At 47.8% G+C, this 13,431-nt stretch overlaps 2 protein-coding genes and 1 long non-coding RNA gene across 5 annotated transcripts in view; 2 read left to right on the forward strand and 1 right to left on the reverse strand.

Annotated features, from left to right (window-relative positions):
• Window positions 1-13,431, reverse strand: part of LOC308595857 — a 95,629-nt gene that overhangs the window by 11,823 nt on the left and 70,375 nt on the right. The window lies entirely within an intron of this gene.
• LOC308595650 (uncharacterized protein) overlaps window positions 7,527-13,431 on the forward strand; it is a 302,145-nt gene continuing 296,240 nt past the window's right edge. The window contains exon 1 of the mRNA XM_081210190.1: window positions 7,527-9,519. The gene's annotated coding sequence lies outside the window, so the exon portion shown is untranslated. The remainder of the gene's footprint in view (window positions 9,520-13,431) is intronic.
• Window positions 10,106-13,431, forward strand: part of LOC308595609 (uncharacterized protein) — a 131,833-nt gene continuing 128,507 nt past the window's right edge. For 2 of the 3 annotated variants that reach the window (XM_081210056.1, XM_081210057.1), the window contains exon 1: window positions 10,106-10,641. The gene's annotated coding sequence lies outside the window, so the exon portion shown is untranslated. The remainder of the gene's footprint in view (window positions 10,642-13,431) is intronic. The other variant, XM_081210058.1, reaches the window with a different exon arrangement.

Raw genomic sequence — 13,431 nt, forward strand, 5'->3', positions numbered from 1 at the left:
CCATATACTCATGTTAGAATAGTTACAACTAGCAAAACCTACGGGAAGAGTTAGAGGAGAATTGAACCAGAAAATATTTGGAGAATGGAGGATATTTAAGGATTATATAAGATCATACTGTACCAACCACACCATATTAGCAGAACTTGAGTGATACTTGTAAACACAACAAATATTGTTCGTGGAGTAGACGGGAACAATATTAAAGAATATATAACTGTGCAAAAAAACAACAACGACAGTATAAACAGTACCATGAGAATGATTGGAAGACTCGTTTTGTCAGAAGTCTTTTTTATTTAATTAGGAAGATTAAGTTTTTTAATGCACATAAATCTGCTTCTTCTTTCTTTTTCTGTATTTTCTTCTTTCCTTTTTTCTTAATTGTTTTTTCTTTATTTTTCTTTTTTGCAGTATGAGATTGCAAATTCTTTATATATGTTTGTAATTTAAATCAATAAAGATTATTTTAAAAAATAAATCAATTTGAGGCCGGCCTGATCAAGCGTTGCTTCCTCTGGTTAGCCCCGCTGGAACTCCAGTTCTTTCCAGACCCTGGGGTCACTAGAGGACTGGTGGCTCCTCCTGGCAAATGGCCTGGTGTGCGCTGGATCACCAGTCCTTCCTTGCCCCCAGAATCCGGGCAACCGAAGGTCCCATCTGGGGTGCCATCTGTTGTAAATAAAGCTGCCCTTCTTCCCTTATGGGGGACACAAGAGCCCTTTATAGAGTCCCTTGTAGCTTCTCCATCGTTTGGAGGAAATAACAGAGGCAACCAGAGATTATTGAGAAGCAAAGCAGCTAGTAAGCCTGATCTTGATTGATCTGTTGCAACAGGGTGCTCCCCTGAGGAGAACCCCAAACCAAGGCGTGCCAGCCCTTATATAGACATTTTGAATGCCCTGCCCTGGAGCTCCAGACCACCCCTCCATACATCACACATACATCACAGAAGGGGTGTAACCCAAGACCACCCCCCACAAACACCATACCTAAATCACAGAAAAGGTGGTCACCACAGAAATTTGAATGTTGTCGTTTTTCCTGTCTGCCAGGTTATCTGATATTGCCATATCTGATTCCCTTTCCTGGTAGTCTGGCCATTCCTTTGAGATGGTGATTTCCCAATTCCTGAGACAGTGGGAAGGTTCCCTCACCCGCTCCCTCCTTGCAGAGAAAACATTTGGTCAGTTTGGGAATCAAAATGATTTCAGGTCGGTCTTCCTGTGCTACTCCAGACATGTGGTCTACATATCTATGTATGTGCTTGATTGGTACATTTATGAACATTTATTATATATATAAGACCTCAATTTTTTTATTACAGGATTCATCCAGTCCAGCCTTTCGCATGATGTATTCTGCATATAAGTTAAATAAGCAGGGAGACAAAATACAGCCTTGTCGTACTCCTTTCCCAATTTTGAACCAGTCAGTTGTTCCATATCCAGTTCTAACTGTAGCTTCTTGTCCCACATAGAGATTTCTCAGGAGACAGATGAGGTGATCAGGCACTCCCATTTCTTTACGAACTTGCCATAGTTTGCTGTGGTCGACACAGTCAAAGGCTTTGGCATAGTCAATGAAGCAGAAGTAGATGTCTTTCTGGAACTCTCTGGCTTTCTACATAATCCAGCGCATGTTTGCAATTTGGTCTCTGCTTCCTCTGTCCCTTCGAAATCCAGCTTGCACTTCTGGGAGTTCTCGGTCCACATACTACTGATACGGTAGGGGGGGCATGTCTTCCTCCTACCCTTCCACCGGTCACCAGAGGGTCTGAGGCGATGACCTCGAGGGCACCCAGCCCCACGTGGACCCCTCAGCCCCCACACCATTACACAAGCACCACACTCTACCCCAAGCCCCATAAATAAAGTGCCTTTTCCCTTTCCTATTACGGGCGAAATAAGCCCAAATCCTTATGCCTTTCCCCGCTCTATCTTTACTGTGAGTTGACCGTACGAAGCTGTATCCCCATTCTTTCAATGGGGTTCTACCCAATCAGAACCATGCATTCGCCTTGCAGAGCTAGCTCAGCGAGCTCCTGCACGCCTCATTTAACCTCTTGACAAGCTGCTGATGGCTCACCGCTGGGAGAACAATGGAACCAAAACTTGTGAACTCATAAAAGTGTCAACTCCTGCTACAATGTATCTATTTTGTTTCCAATTTCAATCATGGACTAAAAACGGCTAAAATCTTTAGAAAATCGTATAAAATCAACCACAACTCCGATTTCTTTGCTCTTGGTGCCGATCGATTCAGTCTCTTCAGGACTCCATAACACCTCCCCGGCCTCCATGATCCCTCAAGCGAGGTGTCACGTACTCAGGTCAAATCGCTCTGCCAAGCCTTTCCTCCGGGCAATGCCAGGTGGCAGACCATGCATACATGGACCATTGTTTTCTCATCACTGCGAATATCTCCAGCTCTGCATATTCCCCCTTCCCTCCTCCATATGTTAATCCTGTGTAACCCAACCTCTCTTTAATGTATTCATGATGTAATCCATGTAACCCAACCTCTCTTTAATATATTCATGATGTATTTCGCACTGTATTCTGGGACATGGAGGGAAGTTTCAAAAGTTCATGTCACCCCTTTCTCGCTGTTCAATCTCGCCTTGAACCTGTTGTGCAATAAACTTGGATCTCCTGCCGTTGGCTCCTGTCTCCGGCTGAGCTCATTTTCCTCCGCAGGGACCCACGGACTTAGTCCGATGAGCTGAGTGGCAGAGCAGCCTCGCACCCAGATTTTACCGTAACACTGCTTAAGCCTGCCTTGTAGCATTTTAAGCATAACCTTACTATCGTGTGAAATGAGCGCAATTGTGCAGCAGTTGGAGCATTCTTTGGCACTGCCCTTCTTTGGGATTGGTATTCATGTGTTGCAGGGAACCCCCCGCCCAATCATTCAGTTTGTACAAACAACACACACACACACTCACTCACACAGGACATACATGACACTTGTTATAAATTCATAGAAAATCAACCGTACATCGGATCTGCACCGTTCAACTTTTATTTTACACCATGAGTGAAGGACTATCAAAGGGGGGGGGGGTAGACTTGACACAAGGCAGCCAACATATCCACAGCGAGCCCTACCCAGTTGGCATGCCAACCTTGATGGTCCTAGACAGAAGATCATTCCACTCACAAAGGACCTGCATATGGAAGTGGATTCAGTACAGACTGAAACACAGGACAGTGACCAGCCCTTCCCTCTGGGAGAAGGAAACAGTGAAGTCCCCTTTGTCCTCAGGAATGTAATCATGGGGAGGGGAAAGAAGGAACCGGACAGGTGAGAAGACCCTCAGGTTACCACCACAACTCCTCCTCCTTCAGAGAAGTCATAGAATCATAGAATCATAGAATCATAGAATCATAGAGTTGGAAGAGACCACAAGGGCCATCGAGTCCAACCCCCTGCCAAGCAGGAAACACCATCAGAGCACTCCTGACATATGGTTGTCAAGCCTCTGCTTAAAGACCTCCAAAGAAGGAGACTCCACCACACTCCTTGGCAGCAAATTCCACTGTCAAACAGCTCTTACTGTCAGGAAGTTCTTCCTAATGTTTAGGTGGAATCTTCTTTCTTGTAGTTTGGATCCATTGCTCCGTGTCCGCTTCTCTGGAGCAGCAGAAAACAACCTTTCTCCCTCCTCCATGTAACATCCTTTTATATATTTGAACATGGCTATCATATCACCCCTTCACCCATAGGCACCGACTCCATGGGGCCTGAGGGGGCCCGAGCCCCCTCAAAAATTCGTTTGGGGGGGCTCAGCCCCCCCAATAATCTCGGGCGGCGGTGGGCGCGTCCGCAGCTTTTATAGGGCGCCCGGCGCGCACCAGCTCAATAACGGGCACCGGTGCGGCGGGGGGCGCCGGGCCGGGGGAGGGGGGCGGCCGGCCTGTCTCCTTGGCAACCCCATTGAGCAGCGCCGGCTCCCCCGGGAGGGCCTTCCCCCCGCGCCGCCGATCGCCAACACCGCCGACGCTGTGGCTGCCCGAGCCCGAGCCCGAGCCTGAGCCCGACCCGGAGCCCGACCCCGACCCCGAGCCTGAGCCCGAGCCCAAGCCCGTCAGGAAGGAAGGAAGGAAGGGAGGAAGGAGAAATGGGGAGGGAGACGAGGGAGGAAAATTGCGCGCAGGGTGAAGAAAGGAGAAGGGCGAACGAGACGAGCTTCCAACCCAAAAAAGGGCTGGAAGACTGGGAGGATGAAGGATCGGGAAAGAAAGCGACGCCTTCCCCGCCCGCGACGTCGCCCGCTTGTCATTGGCAGCGCAGCGGGCGCCCAGAGGAGCTGGGCACCGGCGCAGGGCCGCTCCACAGCCGCGGAGGACAGCTGCGCGGCTAGCAAAGTGTGCCGCGTAGAGCGCGGCCCTTGTGTGGCCCGGTGGGCAGGCAAGCTCGGGCGGGGACCCCCATGCGAATCTAAGACGGGAGAAGAGGGCAGAGCAAAGGGGGTCCCTTCCCCAACCTCCGGCTCTGAGACTTCCCTGCGCCCCAGAAAAGCGAAAGGATTTTCTCTTCTTCTTTTTTTATAAATATTTTATTAAGTTTTCAAATACAAAGTTAGAAACATACACTGAAGAAAAAAGTAAAAGAACAAGAAAAAGAAAAAAAGAAAAAGAAGAAAAGAAAACCAACCATTCAACACATTTTTTATATAACTAACTGGACTTCCTCGCATCTCCCTTACCCTGCATTCTTTATAATAAAGATATCAGCAAATTATTACCTTGTTTCGTACCTTATTTTGTACTTTTCAAATACTATACCTCTAAATTTAACGTACTTTTCATCAGTTACTTATATCTTAAATTAAACATAGTATTACCTTAGATTTTGACCTTTTCTTACTTAAAATATAATTTCCTGTTTCCCAAATCTAATTGCTGAAGCTATAGTTTCCGAATCGTGTAAATTTTTAACATTCATACAACTTATATTGTTTTTGTAAATAGTCCTTAAATTTTTTCCAGTCCTCTTCCGTTGTTTCTTCTCCCAAATCTCGGATTCTGCCAGTCATTTCAGCCAGTTCCATGTAGTCCATCAATTGCGTCTGCCACTCTTCCAGTGTGGGCAAATCTTGTGTCTTCCAATATTTTGCGATAAGTATTCTTGCTGCTGTAGTTGCATACATAAAGAAAGTTCTATCCTTCTTTAACACTTTCTGGCCAACAATGCCCAAGAGGAAGGCCTCTGGTTTCTTGGGAAAGGTATACTTAAATACCTTTTTTAACTCATTATAGATCATTTCCCAGAAGGCCTTCACTTTTGGACAAGTCCACCAGAGGTGAAAGAATGTCCCTTCAGCCTCCTTACATTTCCAACATTTATTATCAGACAGGTGATATATTTTTGCAAGCTTGACTGGGGTCATGTACCACCTATAAATCATTTTCATAATATTTTCCTTCAAGGCATTACATGCCGTGAATTTCATTCCGGTGGTCCATAACCTTTCCCAGTCCTCAAACATGATGTTATACCCAATATCCTGAGCCCATTTTATCATGGCTGATTTGACTGTCTCATCCTGAGTGATTTTCTCTTCAACCTGCCCTCCATCCTCTTGCAGAAAACTCTTTGCCTGCCCTGCCCGTATCTCGTTTTTGCTTTTTAATTCCACACACGCACCCTTCGGACTTCGTGGCAATCGGGCGCACGGGTGCGTTTCCTAAGAGAGTGAGGACCCCCGCCTCCTCCCCACCTGCTCCCTCGCCAGCCAGCCAGCCAGCCGCGCACCCTAGCCGGAGAGCCCCGGCCGTCCCTGTCGCGCAATCGGCTGGATCTCCCTTCAGCAGGCCGTGCTCACAACTCGGCCCAGGGACCCCCAGCAGCGGATCTCCGGCTCAGCTGAAGAATCCGGCAACAAGCCCCCTCCTCCCCAATCGCTCCGCCGAAAAACGCTCCAAAACCCCCCAGATAGGCCGCCGGCTGCCAAGTCTAGTGGCGCCCTGAGCGAGGGTCTCTCCCCAACACCGCCACCTCGAACTGCGTTCTCCCGGCTACCCGAGCGAACCAGCGGCAGGACCCCGGTATGGGCCCCCCCAATATTTTTTATAAGTCGGCGCCCCTGCCTTCACCTCCTCTTCTCCAGGCTAAACATGCCCAGCTCCCTTAGCCGTTCCTCATAAGGCATCGTTTCCAGGCCTTTGACCATTTTGGTTGCCCTCCTCTTGAAACGTTCCAGTTTGTCCGTGTCCTTCTTGAACTGTGGTGCCCAGAACTGGGCACAGTACTCCAGGTGAGGTCTGACCAGAGCAGAATACAGTGGCACTATTACTTCCCTTGATCTAGATGCTATACTCCTATTGATGCAGCCCAGAATTGCATTGGCTTTTTTAGCTGCCGCATCACACTGTTGGCTCATGTCAAGTTTGTGGTCAACCAAGACTCCTAGATCCTTTTCACATGTACTGCTCTCAAGCCAGTGGCGTAGCGTGGGTTGTCAGCACCCGGGGCAAGGCAAGTAATTTGCGCCCCCTAACCCGTGGATTTGCGCCCTCTAACCTGTGGATTTGCCCTAACCCCAGATGTTGCGCCCGGTGCGGCTGGCCCCCCCTGCACCCCCCACGCTATGCCACTGTCTCAAGCCAGGTGTCACCCATCTTGTATTTGTGCCTCTCATTTTTTTTGCCCAAGTGCAATACTTTACATTTCTCCCTGTTAAAATTCATGTTGTTTGTTTTGGCCCAGTTCTCTAATCTGTCAAGGTCGTTTTGAAGTGTGATCCTGTCCTCTGGGGTGTTAGCCACCCCTCCCAGTTTAGTGTCATCTGCAAATTTGATCAGGATGCCCTTGAGTGCATCATCCAAGTCGTTCTTAAGGAAATTAGCCCTGGCTCCTCACTGGAAGGACAGATCTTGAAAAGATTATTTTAAAAAATAAATTGATTTGTGGCTGGCCTGATCAAGCGTTGCTTCCTCTGGTTAGCCCCGCTGGAACTCCAGTTCTTTCCAGACCCTGGGGTCACTAGAGGATGGTGGCTCCTCCTGGCAAATGGCCTGGTGCGCGCTGGATCACCGGTCCTTCTTTGGCCCCCCCTTGAATCTGGGCAACTGAAGGTCCCATCTGGGGTGCCATCTGTTGTAAACAAAAGCTGCCCTTCTTCCCTTATGGGGGACACAAGAGTATTGCTTCTCAGTATTCTCTGGTGTGCTCCCCTCACACGCAGAAAAGGAGGAGGACCCAGAACAAAGGTGTGCCTGCCTTTATATAGACATTTTAAATTTCCTGCCCTGGAGCTCAAGACCACCCCTCCATACATCACAGCAGGGGCATAACCCAAGACCACCCCCCCACAAACATCATACCTACATCACAGAAAAGGCGGTCTACAACAGAAATGTGAATGTTGTTGTTTTTCCTGTCTGCCAGGTTCTCTGATAATGGCTTATCTGATTCCCTTTCCTGGTAGTCTGATCATTCCTTTGAGATTTCCCAATTCCTGAGACAATGGGAAGGTTCCCTCAACCCCTCCCTCCTTGCAGAGAAAATGTTTGGTCAGTTTGGGAGTCTAAATGGTTTCAGGACGGTCTTCCTGTGCTGCTCCAGACATGTGGTCCACATATCTATGAATGTGCTTGCTTGGTACATTTATGAACATTTATTATATATATAAGACCTTAATTTTTTTATTACACGATTCATCCAGTCCAGCCTTTCGCATGATGTATTCTGCATATAAGTTAAATAAGCAGGGAGACAAAATACAGCCTTGCTGTACTCCTTTCCCAATTTTGAACCAATCAGTTGTTCCATATCCAGTTCTAACTGTAGATTCTTGTCCCACATAGAGATTTCTCAGGAGACAGATGAGGTGATCAGGCACTCCCATTTCTTTAAGAACTTGCCATAGTTTGCTGTGGTCGACACAGTCAAAGGCTTTGGCATAGTCAATGAAGCAGAAGTAGATGTCTTTCTGGAACTCTCTAGCTTTCTCCATAATCCAGGGCATGTTTGCAATTTGGTCTCTGGTTCCTCTGCCTCTTCTAAATCCAGCTTGCACTTCTGGGAGTTCTCGGTCCACATACTGCTTAAGCCTGCCTTGTAGCATGTTAAGCATAACCTTGCTAGCATGTGAAATGAGCGCAATTGTGCAGTAGTTGGAGCATTCTTTGGCACTGCCCTTCTTTGGGATTGGGATTCATGTGTGGCAGGAACCACCACCCCCCAATCATTCAATTTGTACACACACACACACACACACACACACGAGACATACGCAATACTTCTGTTATAAATTCATAGAAAATCAGCCATACATCGGATCTGCACCGTTCCACTTTTATTTTACACCACGAGGGAAGGACTATCAAAGGGGGGAGACTTGACACAAGGCAGCCATACTCCCCCAAGCGTACAAACACGTCCGCAACGCAGACGAAGGTGATTGACTATATGGAACTGGCGGAGATGACTGGCAGAATCCGTGACCAGGGGAAAGAGACAGTGGAAGAAGACTGGAAGAAATTTAAAATATATCTTAAAAATTGTTGTAAAATTGAGGAGTGTTAAAATGTCAAGGAATTGGGAAATAGAGAATTGCAGCTGTAATTAATAAGTTAGAGAAGAACTTAAAAGAAAATGAATTGAATAATTAGTTAATTGGAGGAGTTGCTGAAGAAATGTAAAATAAGGATGCAGAAAAGGGGAGGCATGGGAAAGTCCGGGAAGTAAGGTGTATGAAAAAAAGGTTATGAAATTATACATGTTTATATGTTTGTATGTTTGTGTATTGTGTATTGTTTGTGTTTATTTTGTGTTTGGAAAACCAATAAAAATTTATTAAAAAAACCAAACAAACACGTCCGCAACGTCCGCAGATTTCTCCCTTGACACATGGAATCCGCTTCTGGCTCCAGTTGTATCGGCTGCTTTTCTGAGCCTCTTGGCTGTTGTGCCGGGACGGGGCCTGTGTCCACGGTCCTTGTCCTGGCCTGAGTCAGAGGCTGGGGTGGGGGGCTGGGATTTGGGGGGAGTCGCTTAGCTGCCCCCCTCCATTCCTGGTTTGAACAGCAGCAAGACCTAAAAGACGGAGGGATCTAAGCTCGTGGGGTGGGGGAGGGGAGGGTGTTGCAATGCAAACCTTGTAGGAGGGACGGGACCCACTTGGCAGCTGGATCCCCGGGATCAGCCCCTCCCCCGCTCTCCGATCCACTAAAGGAAGAGGAGAGGGGGGAAACTTTCTCCTCCCCCCTCCTCTATACCTCCCCTCCCCTCCCGGCACATCCTCCTCCTCTCACCCCGCCCCCACCATCCCAAATCCCTCCCCCAATACATTGCTCCTCCTCCAATCCGGCTCTTCTGTTCCAGGACTGGGGGGTGTGAGCCCCCTCCCTAACTGCCTGCGTCTCCCGGAAGTGGAGCTTCCACTCCGGATTGCTGCTCTGATCCGTAGCTCTAGGGGCGCGCGCGTTCTCAAAGGGGAGGAGGGGCGGCATCCCCACCCACGTGGATGTTGCAGGAAAGGAAAGGAGGATCGGGAGCGAGCACAAAGAGGTAAAGGGGTCGGAGGGAGGGGGAGAAAAGGACCCAGAGACCCCAAGCGCCTTCCTTGGGGCCTGGATCCCTGCACGCCTGCAGCGAAGGGGGCTTTCCTTGGCAGGGGAGGACGTGGGGCGCCCACCCACGGGGTCCCACGAGGACTCCCCGGCCCCGTTTCCCCCTCGCAGGCATCCCTGGGGCGCGGAGAAGCGGGCCAGGAAAGGGTTAATGGGTGCGGGAGACGCCTGGACAGAGACCCCCCCTGTCCCTCTCCATCTCATCTTGGGGACCCCTCCGGAGGGAGAGATGGGTCGCGTATGGCGAGGGGTGAGCCGCGCTAAGGGGGCTCTGGGTGCAGGGGAGACTCCTGGAGAGAGGGAGGGGGCCAAGGGAGGGGGAGGAGGGAGGGGAGCATCCCTGGGGAAGGAAGCACAGCTTTGGCGGGGTGGGTGGGGAGATAGGAAGACCAGTCTTTGGGGAGACGTCTCCATCGAGGGGCTGCCTTGGCTGCTTTTCCCTCCCGCCCAGGAATCGGCCACCCCTTCAAGGCGACCAGAGACGGGTCCCTGGATAGTGGGGGGGGGGGTGGGTTCCAGTTCCCCCACTCCTTCCTTCCTGCAATCTCCATCCTCCTTCCACCCCATAATCCCCTGCCCTGTCCAGACACAGCCATTCTGCCCAGTCAAACCACTGGTCCCCTGGAGAGGAGAGGAAATCCCGAGAGGAAGAGGGGAGGGGGGAGGCCTTCTCAGAAGCGGATCTTGGTTTACGCAATCCCACCCAGGAAGCAGCCAGAAACCTTTTCCTCTCTCTCAGGCTTCCATCTTTAAGTCTCTTTTCCCCTGAGGATGAGGATAATGTACACCTGTCATCAGAAACAGGGGTGCAGAGTCCATGGAATGGCTCTCAGGGCTGATATAGAAGTTGCACCTCAAAAGCATTTCTGTTCCTCTCATTCTTTCTAGGCAATGTGAGAGTGACTGACAAGCTGAGATACAACCCTCATCATCCGATGACAGTGACTGCATGAATCTTCCCAGTCAAAGGAGCCATTTTCATGATAGACAGTGCCTGTGGCTGGAGGCTCTACACACCAGGTGTGCCTGTGCAGGCCAAAGAGTGCCAGTATTAGCACAGGTTAGGTGTGTGTCATTCCCAAATTTACGGACTGTATGTGAATGAGAGTTTGTGGGTGGGATTATAATTTACGGCAACCCTGTGATTTTCTCCACCCATAACATTTCATGAGCTGATATTGCAGTACGAATTCCAAAATAACTAGAAAAAATCACAATGTAATAAGAATGATTGTAGTATTTATATCCTGTCCATCTGGTTTGGTTTCCCCAGCCACTCTGGGCAGCTTCCAATACAGTGGTACCTCAGATTATGTACTTAATTTGTTCTGGAGGTCCGTACTTAACCTGAAACTGTTCTTAACCATTTTCTGGTTTAGCGAAGTCTGTAACCTGAAGTGTATGTAATCTGAGGTACCACTGTACACATAAAAGACAGTAAAACATCAAACATTATACCTTTTCTAAGAAACCAGAGGCCTTTCTTCTGGGCATGGTGGACCGGAAGGTGCCAAAGAAGGACAGAACCTTGTTTATGTATGCAACCACAGCAGCTAGAATTCTCATCGCTAAGTTCTGGAAAACACCAGATTTACCCACACTGGAGGACTGGCAGACGCAGTTGATGGACTACATGGAGTTGGCAGAAATGACTGGCAGAATCCGAGATCTGAGCGAAGAAACAATGGAGGAGGACTGGAAAAAATTTAAGGACTATTTGCAAAAACATTATAAGTTGTTTGAATGCTAAGATAGCGCACGATTAAGAAACATTATGCTTCTGCAATTTATTTTAAGCAAATGATAAAGTAAGCATTGATGGAAAAAAACGAGACATATTTGAAACAAAATATTATGTTTATTAAGAGTCTTAAAATTAAATTACAAATTTTTGAAATTGGTAACATAATATATTTAAAGGTATAATAAGATGGGAAACAAGATAACAAATTGCTGAACTGGCCAGAACAATGAATGCAATGCTGAGAGGATGTGAGGAGGTCCAAAAATTGTTGAAGGACGTTAAGGAAAGTTTCTTAATATTTCTTCTTTTTTTTATTTTTCTTCATATACATATATATAAAAAATGTTTCTTGTATGTTGCCATGTAAACAAATTTGTTAACCTATGAAAAGAAACGCAATAAAAAATCTATATATAAAAAAAAAAAACATCAAACATTAAAAACCTCCCCATACAGGTCTACCTTCTGCTGTCTTCTAAATGTCAGATAGTTGTTCATTTCCTTGACCTCTGTAGGGAGGGCGTTCCACAGGGTGGGCGCCACCACCAAGAAGGCCTTCTGCCTTCTGCCTGCTTCCCTGTACCCTCACTTATCACAGAGAGGGGACCAGCAGGAGGACCTCAGAGGAGGGCCTCAGTGTTCAGAGTGAAGGATGGGGGTGGAGACGCTCCTTCAGGTCTACAGGGCCAAGGCGGTTGAGGGCTTTAGGTCGCAGATCTTGCTCCTCCATAATGATCTCCAAGACTGACATATAGTTAGCAGAGTAGAAAAAAAACACTCAGAGGCAGCAAAAAATCCATTCAGCAGATAAATTTAGTACTGAAGGCAAAGAAGCATAAGAATCCAAAAACTGAATTTACAGTAAAACCCCAACATAGCATAGCGAAACAGCACTCAAGTAAGAAAGACACAAGCAGAGTAGAGAATAGCAGAATAGGAAGTGGGACCAGGCGCCTTTCAATACTGTAATTTATAAACAATTCAATGTCAGAGTAACCTTGGGACTGCATAACTAGCTTGGCTCACTCCAGTTTAAGCCAGCTTCTTCTGGTTCCCAAAGACAAGAAGGTTCAGCATAACCTCATAACAACTTATTCCACCACCTGCTCTCAGCAGAAAGGAAACTCCCTGATCAGCTAAAATATTCCAGCTAGAGAAAACATCAGCTTTGACTCACACAGAGTAAAACCAACAGAACCTTCTTGAACTAATAGACTAGGAATGATCTCTATACATTAGATCAACAATTTTCTTTTCCTGAAAAATGCAGCCATGACACTTTCAGGTCAACACCAACAGTTTGAATTGCGCTTGGAAATGCACTGGGAGCCAGGGAAGATCCTTTGTTGTTGTTGTTTAGTCGTTTAGTCGTGTCTGACTCTTCGTGACCCCATGGACCAGAGCACGCCAGGCACCTCTGTCCTTCACTACTTCCCGCAGTTTGGTCAAACTCATGCTGGTAACCTCGAAAACACTATCCAACCATCTCGTCCTCTGTCGCCCCCTTCTCCTTGTGCCCTCCATCTTTCCCAGCATCAGTGTCTTCTCCAGGGAGTCTTCTCTTCTCATGAGGTGGCCAAAGTCTTGGAGCCTCAGTTTCAGCACCTGTCCTTCCAGTGAGCACTCAGGGCTGATTTCCTTAAGAATGGATGCGTTTGATCTTCTTGCAGTCCATGGGACTCTCAAGAGTCTCCTCCAGCACCAGAATTCAAAAGCATCAATTCTTCGGCGATCAGCCTTCTTGATGGTCCAGCTCTCACTTCCATACACCACTACTGGGAAAACCATGGCTTTAACTATACGGACCTTTGTTGGCAAGGTGATGTCTCTACTTCTCAAGATGCTGTCAAGCCCTGTCATTGCCCTTCTCCCAAGAAGCAGGCGTCTTTTAATTTCGTGGCTGCTGTCACCTTCTGCAGTGATCATGGAGCCCAAGAAAGTAAAATCTCTCACTGTCTCCATTTCTTCCCCTTCTATTTGCCAGGAGGTGATGGGACCAGTGGCCATGATCTTCGTTTTTTTGATGTTGAGCTTCAGACCATATTTTGCGCTCTCCTCTTTCACCCTCATTAAAAGGTTCTTTAATTCCTCCTCACTTTCTGCCAT

The sequence above is a fragment of the Podarcis bocagei genome (assembly GCF_964188305.1).
Source record: "Podarcis bocagei genome assembly, chromosome: 10".
NCBI lineage: Eukaryota > Metazoa > Chordata > Lepidosauria > Squamata > Lacertidae > Podarcis > Podarcis bocagei.